This window comes from Podarcis vaucheri (genome assembly GCF_965113315.1).
Source record: "Podarcis vaucheri genome assembly, chromosome: 1".
Classification (NCBI taxonomy): Eukaryota; Metazoa; Chordata; class Lepidosauria; order Squamata; family Lacertidae; genus Podarcis; species Podarcis vaucheri.
The window spans coordinates 119,498,665-119,508,157 of record NC_138759.1 but is presented as its reverse complement, the minus strand read 5'-3'; the positions used below and the strand labels follow the sequence as shown (position 1 = coordinate 119,508,157).

Here is a 9,493-nt window from a genome sequence, read left to right as displayed (position 1 = left end):
TGTGCCACCTCCTCCCGACTCTTGCGCGTGGCTCCTCAGGGGTTTTGCCTGCCTGCCTGGAATGGAAACTGCATCAGCCGGTGTTCCCAAACTTGGGTCTCTCCAGCTTCTTCTTCTTCTTCTTTTGACTGCAGTTCCCATCATCCCTGACCACTGGTCCTGCTAGCTAGGGGTGATGGGAGTTGTAGTCCCACAACAGCGGGAAACCCAGCTGTACAGCAAGAGGACCTCAGACGTCACAAAGGCTTCAGTCCTAAACCCTGGGGAAATGTCCCCTATTGAAATCCGTAGGACTTGCTTCTGAGTAAACGTGCTAAGCCTTGAGCAACTCTCTATTCGTTTCCGTTGCAGACTTCATTGGGAGGCGAAATAATTCACTGGGGCTTGCTCCCAGAAAAGTGTGCATGAGACCGCAGCTGAAGTTTCCCAAGTATGGGTGGGATACATAAAGTTTTCTTTTTTGAAATCCTCAGAAGTTACATGTTGTCAGAGATTTATAGGTGCTATAATTTATTTAAGGTTAGGGGTTGTCAGAGCTAATTTCCTCAGTGGAAAAAGCCAGACTTGTGTGTATTGGGGCGTAGTAGTAAGGGGTGTGGTGGACCCACTGATAAGTAAGCACACTTCCTGGGTTGTGAATTGGACATTGTAATCCTAGCCAAATCAACAAGTATTAAGAGGTCAGGCAAACCTTTGTGAGGAAACCGCCTGGGAGAATAGGATTGTCATCAGTCGCCAATCCTGGTGGAGCCAAGGCTATGAAGTCCTGTGCATGTTTACAATGGAAGTTAGACCTGCTGAGTTCAATTGAGTTTAGTCCTGAGTGAATGTGTACAGTACAGGATTGCACCTTGCCAAACAGATCTTCTATAACGATGAATCTCCATAACTAAGGATGTTTGTGACCATGGTTTCTTCCTGACTGAGTAAACACCAGTTCCATCCCAGTATGGGTTTCTTTTTGTCACTTTTTTTTTAAGACTGCCATTCCAACTACACCAGGAGCAAACGACAAAGGCTGTTTCCCCCCATATGTGCTTTGTACAATAATCTGTTCTGAAAATAACAAGCCCAAGTGCTGGTCATTTGACATGTAGAAATGACAGCCGAAGCACCGAATACCTCACTTCACTGTCACTCTCTAGCCAACATCAGCAATTTAAAACATTCTGCACAAATGGAAAAAAAACAAGTTGCTGTGTCATTTGGAATGACAGGAAGTTCCCTAGGTTACATCTCGTTTATTTTCTTTGAGAACTAATTAGATTTAAGCCATGGGTGTTGAACACAAGGCCCTGTTGCTTTATCCAGCCTCTTTAAGATTTCTGATGTGTGGCCTCTGCCTCCTCTACAGCACTCCACACAACTGCTATCACTTTCAGGGCAAAGGAGCCAATGCTCTTAGTAGGGCAAAGGTGCTTACCAATAACTGCTAATACATCAGCCTTGGCCCTTTCCTCTAAAATTTGCTGTATGGAGTGACGGGGGCAGAAATAAGTGTACTGTGACTGTTCTAATCTGTAGCCAAATTAAGACTGTCCACACCCGAGTTCTTCCTTTATCTCCCCCCCCCCCAGTTTTTCATTGACATCTGCCCTTCCTTTCCACACAAGTTGCCACCCCAATTGTTGCATTCAAGTCCTTTCCCCATTTCAAGCAGCAAATGCCAAGCAGGTCAATATTCTTTTCACAGGATCAATAATGTGGTCAGATATTAGCAAGTAGATTCTACCTGTACATCATTTTTTTGAAAGCATTTCTTCCTCCTTGCCCTCACTATTGAGTGCCTTTGCCTGTTTGCAGTGCTGGACATCAGCCAGTGCAACTCATATTTTTGTTGGCAAATTGTTGTTTTTAATTCAAATTTAAACTGAATCAGTGTTTTGTTTAAGAAGAACCATATAGTCCCACTGCTGCATCCTCACAATAGCCTTACCACGTCGCATACAGGTCTAGTTTGCACAGCAGTGTAAGCCAAACTTACTTATTGTAAACACACAAACATGCAGGCTCCTGGAGGGAAGCACATAGTTGCTCTGGTTTCCCCTGGAGTTTTTTTACTGCTGCACTGTACTGTGCTAAGGCAAGGTTTGTTCTTGGCTACAAGCTCATGATTAGTGAGCAGAGAGCTTAACCATGAGTTCTGGTTTGGGTGACATCCTAAGCCAAACCTTGGTTTAGCTCAGCTTGCACAGAGCAACATCTGTGAGCTTCTTTCCAGAATCATTGGTCCATCAATCTCAGCACTACAGTGGTACCTCGGGTTAAGTACTTAATTTGTTCCGGAGGTCCGTTCTTAACCTGAAACTGTTCTTAACCTGAAGCACCACCTTAGCTAATGGGGCCTCCAGCTACTGCCGTGCCGCTGGAGCACGATTTCTGTTCTCATCCTGAAGGAAAGTTCTTAACCTGAGGTACTATTTCTGGGTTAGCGGAGTCTGTAACCTGAAGTGTATGTAACCTGAAGCGTATGTAACCCGAGGTACCACTGTATCTTCTTACTGATTGGTAACAGCTCTTCAAGATCACCAGCTTTTTCCTGGTCTGCTACTAGAGATAATTTTAACTGAAGATGCCAGGGATTGAACCTTGCTTACAACCATGCAAGACATGTACAATTCTACCTCTGGTTACAGACGCTTCAGGTTACAGACCCCGCTAACCTAGAAATAGTACCTCGGGTTAAGAACTTTGCTTCAGGATAAGAACAGAAATCGTGCAGCGGCAGCGGGAGGCCCCATTAGCTAAAGTGGTACCTCAGGTTAAGAACAGTTTCAGGTTAAGAACGGACCTCCAGAACGAATTAAGTTCTTAACCCGAGGTACCACTGTACTCTACCACTGAGCTTTAATCCATCCCCAATTACATGTTTCCACAGACCTAACTGACCTATTAACAGGGGGCAACCATTTTAGGCGCATCCAATTGATGCAAAATCCCTGAAGAGTGGGTCCTTTTGGACCAGGAATAGGATAGAACAGGAGTGTAATGGGACAGGGCGCACTTATGCACACTCTGCCTACATGCACAGGGGGGCGGGAATGACACTCCCACATGCAGTGGCCATTGCCTGTCTACACCAGTGCTTTTTTTCTGGGGGGGATGCAGAAGTACGCATGCCCCTAAACATTTTGTGAATCTAACGGGAGAAGAAACAAAGATTTTTATTTAAAAAAATTAATAGTTTTTTCTCTAGCACAGTGAATTGCCAGTTCCGTTGCTACCTCCGATGGCGGCCTCATTTCCTGTCATGGTGTTTCCTGAGTCTCAGGCAGAAGCGAGCGTTTAATGTGTGAAGTAGGAGTTGGAATCTAGCACGGTGATTGGTCAGTTTCGTTGTTACCACCTTCATTTCCTTTCCCGGCGATTTCCTTGAGTCAAAATGAGAGTACCCCTAAACATTTTTTAAGAAAAAAAGCACATGTTAACCAAAACTAACATAGTTCTAAGTACTGCCTGAGCCTCTGCATATTTACTCAGAAGTAAATTGCCCTGAGTTCAACAGAGCTTCCTCTCAAATCGCCATGCAGAGGATTATGGAGCTAGGCTTATGAAAATTACAAAATGATTAGCACAAATGAAAGCAATACCTCTTACAAGTCACTTCAAAGTCACCACCAAAGTCACTTCTTTGGATGTCCTTAGTAATTGCCAAATTCACAAGTAATCCCAAGAAAGCAGTTATCCCCAGAAACAAATCTGAAGAAATACCAGCTAGATCGAGGCAACAGGATCTTGCCATGTTGCTCAAAGGCGCAATTTGCTTTCTAGCCCACTTCCAATACTAGCCAAGTGAAACTTCTCCAAGTTGTGAGGAATTACAGTGGTGCCCCGCAAGACGAATGCCTCGCAAGACGGAAAACCCGCTAGATGAAAGGGTGTTCCGTTTTTTAGCTGCTTCGCAAGACGATTTTCCCTATGGGCTTGCTTCGCAAGACGAAAATGTCTTGCGAGTGTTCTGATTTTTTTCCGCTTCCCCCCCTTTTTCTAAGATGCTAATCCGCTAATAGCCTTTTAGCCGCTAATCTGCTAGTCCTTTAATAGCCGCTAAGCCTTTAATAGCCACTAAACCGCTAATAGTGCTAATCCGCTAAGGCGCTAATAGGGTTGCTTCGCAAGACAAAAAAACCGCTAGACGAAGAGACTCACTGAACGGATTAATTTCGTCTTGCGAGGCACCACTGTAGTACGTTTTCTTCCAAAATGCCCTCTTTTCTTGACAGATTTGACCAGACAGCCCCTCGCAGCCAACTGCTAGTCCAACTTGTTCTTCCCCCAACCGATGGTCAGCTGAAAGCATGGGCATAGCCAAGGCGGGGCAGTTCCTCCCCTTCAAGTAAAACAATAGGACTACTTAGCTAACTGACCAATCACGTCTGTTCTGCCCCCCTAACAAAAGACCTGCCCCCTGCTAACAAAAATCCTGGCTACGCTCGTGGTTGAAATCCCAACTGTCAAAACTTCCACAGAATAGAATCTATGCAAATAAGCCTGTTGGAGAACAATTGGTGGAAATCTAGTTCCATTGGCTTGTTCAATAAGCACAAGCTATGATCTGTGTGCACATGTCCCTCCATCTTGCATGGCCTCTGCCATAAATGGTGGTGCCAGGTGCTTGGGATCTAGATTTTGGCGAATTTCCTTTAAAATAGTTCCAAAACTACTACTGCTGCTGCTACTTCTTCTTCTTCTTCCTCTTCTTCTAGAAATAGCTCAACAACTTTTGTGTCCAGATTTTCACTTTTTGAAATATGGCAACCCTATGACATACAGTCTTCCGCCCGGAGGCTGGAAATGCTTCACTCATTTTCAGGAAGCTGTTTTCCCTGCCTCCCCGTGGAACAGAATTCTGACTTGTAGGTAGAAACCTGTTTTGTGCAAGATATTGGACTATGAAGAACTGGCAAAACTTAACAGCAAAATTAAGAGAATCTAACGATGAGTGTTTTATGGAAGAATGGATGCCTTTTTCGGATTACTTAAAGAAACACTATCGTATGATGAACTCGTGAGCAGGATTTGAGCTATGAGCAACAGAAGTAATTAGATTATAATATTGTGGTTATGCTTTAATTGATAGAAGATAGGGTGCAGCAGAAAGGGAGAAACAGCAGCTCCATGGAAAATGGGGTTGGGAAGTCAAAAAGAAAGAAAGAAAAAAGGCGTAATTGTGTTTTGATTGTATGTGCTCAAAATGTTGAAACTTAATAAAATATGATTGTGCGATGCCTGCTCTTAAACCTGCTTTATTTATGCAGAGTAGCAGGACTAATTCATATACAGTGATACCTCGGGTTAAGTATTTAATTTGTTCCGGAGGTCCGTTCTTAACCTGAAACAGTTCTTAACCGGAGGTCCCACTTTAGCTAATGGGGCCTCCCGCTGCCGCCACGCGATTTCTGTTCTCATCCTGAAGCAAAGTTCTTAACCTGAGGTACTATTTCTGGGTTAGCGGAGTCTGTAACCTGAAGCGTCTGTAACCTGAGGTACCACTGTATTTTGCTGTGTTGGTCCAAAGTAACTCAAACCCGATAAGCTGATAAAAGGGTGAAATTGTTATGTTTCCAATAGACTTTTCGGTAGCAGACTGAGTGGCACTCTGTGCTACACTAAAACTTGGTGTTCCCCCATCTCTCGCGCTCCGTTCTTTGGCATTGTTTTGGTGCCCCCTTACTGTGTGGCGCCCAGTGCGATCTCACCAGTTGTGCTACCCTAAAACCACCTCTCGCCTTTTCTCTTACTCTATCAAGTTAAGTGACAGGTAGAATCATAGAATCATCGAGCTAGAAGGGACCCTGAGGATCATCTAGTCCGACCCCCTGCAATGCAAAAATATGCAGCTGTCCCTCACGGGGATCGAACCTGCGACCTTTGTGTTATCAGCACCATGCTCTAAGCAGACACAGCTGCCACTCATCAGAGAAGCTGCAGACAAAATAAACATTTTGGGTCTTCATAGTCTTCAGAATAAAGGGATAATGCGTATTTTCCTCACCCAGTGCTTGTTAAGTCAGCATTTTCTCTGTCACAGGGCCCAGTTACAACGTGCTAACGCACCAAAAGATCCTTGTCTGTTCGGAACAGCAATAGGTCAGAGAAACAAATCCCCGAAGGCATTTTTTTTTAAAAGAGATAATAGCAAAATGCATTTCCGCATCTCGGGGAAGATTCAAGCCGGGAACGAACGGTGGAGGAAAGTTAATATGAAGCACTAAGCATGTGGAAATGTCTAACAACCTCGAAGAGTGAAATGAAGCGTGGAAATGGGATGGGGGGGGGACAACAGTCAAGGACAAAGTGGTTGACAGAAAGAAAAGGCTGGTGGGAAACCGATCTGAACAGATAATAAATTCCCACAGTTGCGTAACGCTTGCTTCAACACGTAGGGTGACAGACTCAGCCACCAGTTTCTTGCCATTATGGAACTTATTTTCTGGAAAAGCTGATCTTTTCTCAGTAGTTCCAAGTGTTCAGATGTCCTGACCTGGCTGGGGAAACATTCTTCTCAACTTTAAAGTGTTGTATAATTGGGTGTTTAAGAAAATTGGGTGCTAAGATAACAAATGAGCTTGCAGGAATCTGCCTGTATGTTAAGAGACTCTTCTGAGCCCCCCTCTTTGGATCCTTACCCCCACTTTAGAGGCTCAATGGTAGTGACCAAATAGGTTCAATTTGTGGGTGCAAACCATGAAACTCCCTACCCATGGAGGCTTCCTCAGTGCCTACTTTTTTATTGGCACCAGGTGAAGATTTAAAAAAAAAACACTTTAGGCCTTTTAATAATCTGAATATGGTTTTAACCTTTGCTGGCATTTGCTCTGTTTTAATGCTCTGCTGTTTTAATATAGTTTGACTGTTTCGACCTTCTTATTGTGATTTATTTGTCGATGTCGTAAGCTGCTCTGAAAATGGAAAAACGGAGGGGCAGAAAATAGTGAGTAAATAAGTAAACAAACAGATGGTTCAAAAGAGGAATGAATAAATTCAGACAAAGTTATTCAGAAAAATTATAACCACGCCAGGCAATATCCCAAGTATGTATATAATAAGCTGGCCTTAGTAACCACCCTTGTGTTTTGTTATGAATACTGCTTAGTAGCAATTATCACTGTATGAAGTTTTGCCTTGAAAACAATGCTAATGTCTTAATGGATGTAATCTTAAAACACCTTGGAAATCACATAACTGGGATTTCAAAACCTCTAAGTTTGGACAAAGATAAGGAATTCTTAGGAGAACTGGAAGTGATCTATCAAACAATTTACTTTCCATGGCACACACAAGTTTTTATTTTGTCTCATGGGACTCAGCTACATTAGTCAAAAGACAGTGGTTTGAATGCGTTATAAGCATGCAACACCAGATGGTGCTGGAGAGCAGGGGGAAAAATCTAACCAATTTTCCATAGAGTTTGTTTTTTTTATAATGTGATAATGATTTAATTTCTGATTTATTTATAGTGGGGTTTTTTCCTGTGTGTAGATCCACCCCTGGTTACATCTAGTCATACAGATTTTGTTGGTGTCGTTGGGTGCAGTTAGATGTGCGGGTGACGCACACCAACCTGGGTCTTGCTTACCGGAAGGACCTATCAGGAGTGAACACAGACCGCTGGTACCAAAATTTATGTGAAGCTGTCCTACTAGAGAAGTTAACCAACAAACTGAAACTAGCACGGGGACAAGCAAAGGAGGATGCCTTCACCCTGGTATGGCTCCCTTTCATCACATACACAGCACAACAGAACAATGACCTATTCCCCCCCAACAGCATGCAAATCAATATGACTAACCTGACCCAACAACCTACCCCACCACACACAAACAAGCCACACTGCAGTCAACTGAAGACAGCCAGCCAAGCTCGGGACCCCTAACTTCTTGCACTATCAACAAAAAGAAATATAAAAATATAATAAATATATAAATATAAAAACTAAGGGCCTACCCCCACGTGATGCTGACACAAACCCCCTACACTGTGGCAACAGAACGAAAGAACAATACCCCATCTCTCTCTGCTCCCCCTCCCAATGCATGACAAAAGTGTCTCTCACTAAATGTAAACAGACTGCAAAAAAGACTACACATCGAAAGTGGAGGCAATAGACGTTACCTTTCCCTCTTTATTTTTTTTTGTAACAAACAAAAAAACTTTAATAGAAACTTTGTCGTTTAGTCGTGTCCGACTCTTCGTGACCCCGTGGACCAGAGCACGCCAGGCACTCCTGTCTTCCACTCAGTGGCGTAGCGTGGGTTGTCAGCACCCGGGGCAAGGCAAGTAATTTGCGCCCCCTAACCCTAACCCCCAGATGTTGCGCCCGGTGCGGCCGGGGCCCCCCTGCACCCCCCACGCTACGCCACTGCTTCCACTGCCTCCCGCAGTTTGGTCAAACTCATGTTAGTAGCTTCGAGAACACTGTCCAACCATCTCGTCCTCTGTCGTCCCCTTTTCCTTGTGCCCTCCATCTTTCCCAACATCAGGGTCTTTTCCAGGGAGTCTTCTCTTCTCATGAGGTGGCCAAAGTATTGGAGCCTCAGCTTCAGGATCTGTCCTTCCAGTGGGCTGATTTCCTTCAGAATGGAGAGGTTTGATCTTCTTGCAGTCCATGGGACTCTCAAGAGTCTCCTCCAGCACCAGAATTCAAAAGCATCAATTCTTCGGGGACCAGCCTTCTTTATGATCCAGCTCTCACTTCCATACATCACTACTGGGAAAACCATGGCTTTAACTATACGGGCCTTTGTTGGCAATAGAAACTAGTTTTTTTAAAAAACAACAACTGGGTCTTGCTGAATTCCTATAAAGAAGGGAGTGGGTGGGAGGTTTACATTCCAGTGCTGCTAGGGGCAGCAGGAGGAAGAAGCTAGATTTCCTCAGCACACATTGGCCTTTCAAGCTGGTTTTTGCCTGGGGGTTACTTCCAGTCACAGAAGCCTCCCACCAGGAGACAATTGGCAAGAAGAAGAAGAAGAAGAAGAAGAAGAAGAAGAAGAAGGGCCAGCCCTATCATTAGATAGCAGTTGCTTCAGACCCCAACTGATTTTTTTTATTATTGTATCTTTACTTTATACCCTCCAACATTTCTCTGATGAAAATAGAGATGTCCTATTCCATTATTATTATTATTATTATTATTATTATTATTATTATTATTATCATCTTATTTATACCCGGGCAATCCGACTGGGTTGCCCCAGCAATGCTGGGTGGCTTCCAACACATATAAAAACACAATAAAACTATACAGGGCTACCTTCAGAGACGTCTTCTAAAGGCTGTATAGCTATTTATCTCCTTAGCTCAGGGCCACATAATTTCATACCCTCCAACATCTCTCCCATAAAAATAGGGACATCCTAAAGAAAAGTGGAACATTCTGGGATCAAATCAGAAACCAGGACAGCTTCTGTAAATCCAGGATTGTCCCTGGAAAATAGAGACACTTGGAGGATCTGGAAATATTGGAGGGTATTGCTCATGTTGCAGTTGC

At 43.8% G+C, this 9,493-nt stretch overlaps 1 long non-coding RNA gene across 1 annotated transcript; it reads left to right on the top strand.

Annotated features, from left to right (window-relative positions):
• The first annotated feature begins 3,400 nt into the window (after positions 1-3,400).
• Positions 3,401-5,228, top strand: LOC309525636. Its single transcript, XR_014216468.1, has 2 exons — positions 3,401-3,823; positions 4,188-5,228. It is a non-coding gene; the product is annotated as an uncharacterized lncRNA (long non-coding RNA).
• Positions 5,229-9,493: the final 4,265 nt, after the last annotated feature.